We start from the raw sequence: 1,657 nt of genomic DNA, 5'->3' as shown, positions 1-1,657 counted from the left end.
CTAGAATGACAAAAAAAGAAAGAAGAAAGAAAGAAAGAAAAAAAAAAGAAAGAAAGAAAGAAAGATTACATCGATAAGAGTAACCATTAAACTCATTCATATTATTACAGAGCAGAAATCAACATAATAAGTCCCCAGCATGATCATAAATAATTTTTCTGCTGTTGTTGACCAAAACCAAATATACAGTATTAATATAAAAACAGCTCTAAGGCTCCTTGCCAGCTAACCATCTCCCCTCCTCCATACCATTGCCAGCAATTATGCACCTCAGCATCCAATTATTTCAATGTTCTTTCAATTCATAACAAATGATAGATAGAACTGAATATGTGCCAGATTACCAGCACAGCAGTTAATCTTCCTAAGGTTTTCATAACTGGAACTCTAGGTCTCCAATTCAGTCTCATTTTTGCTTTACATTTTCTCTTCTCCTATGCTTCTAGCTAAATATCTTACTAAGACATAGACACAATCATATCAAATAGAGTCAGGGCAATTGAGATCAAAACCCTCACACTAATCAGATCCTACATAGTCTTCTAAATATTGTGAGATTCAGGTGGCTCTGGAAAAGAACGGAAAAAAAGATTACTCAAAAAAATCAATACATATTTATTTATTTTTGAAGATTTTATTTATTTATTCATGAGAGACACACACAGAGAGGCAGAGACATAGGCAGAGGGAGAAGCAGGCTCCCTGCAGGGAGCCTGATGCGGAACGTGATCCCAGGACCCCGGGATCACGACCTGAGCCAAAGGTAGACGTTCAACCACTGAGCCACCCAGGTGACCCGCAAATCAATACATTTTTATTTTTTTATTTTTAAAGATTTTATTTATGTATTCATGAGAGACACAGAGAGAGGAAGAGACACAGGCAGAGGGAGAAGCAGGCTCCATGCAGGGAGCCCAACGTGGGACTCGATCCCCAGTCCCCAGGATCACGCCCTGGGCTGAAGGTGGCGCCAAACCGCTGAGCCACCCGGGCTGCCCTCAATACATTTATTTTTATAAATTTATTTTATATTGGTGTTCAATTTGCCAACATATAGAATAACACCCAGTGCTCATCCCGTCAAGTGCCCACCTCAGTGCCCGTCACCCAGTCACCCCCACCCCCCGCCCACCTCCCCTAGTTCGTTTCCCAGAGTTAGGAGTCTTTCATGTTCTGTCTCCCTTTCTAATATTTCCCACTCATTTTTTCTCCTTTCCCCTTTATTCCCTTTCACTATTTTTTATATTCCCCAAATGAATGAGACCATATAATGTTTGTCCTTCTCCGATTGACTTACTTCACTCAGCATAATACCCTCCAGTTCCATCCTCGTCGAAGCAAATGGTGGGTATTTGTCGTTTCTAATGGCTGAGTAATATTCCATTGTGTACATAAACCACATCTTCTTTATCCATTCATCTTTCGATGGACACCGAGGCTCCTTCCACAGTAGGGCTATTGTGGACATTGCTGCTATAAACATTGGGGTGCAGGTGTCCCGGCGTTTCATTGCATCTGTATCTTTGGGGTAAATCCCAACACTGCAATTGCTGGGTCATAGGGCAGATCTATTTTTAACTCTTTGAGGAACCTCCACACAGTTTTCCAGAGTGGCTGCACCAGTTCACATTCCCACCAACAGTGCAAGACAGTTCCC

This window comes from Canis lupus, chromosome X (genome assembly GCF_048164855.1).
Source record: "Canis lupus baileyi chromosome X, mCanLup2.hap1, whole genome shotgun sequence".
In the NCBI taxonomy this organism is placed as follows: domain Eukaryota; kingdom Metazoa; phylum Chordata; class Mammalia; order Carnivora; family Canidae; genus Canis; species Canis lupus.
Note: the sequence above shows the minus strand (reverse complement) of the source record.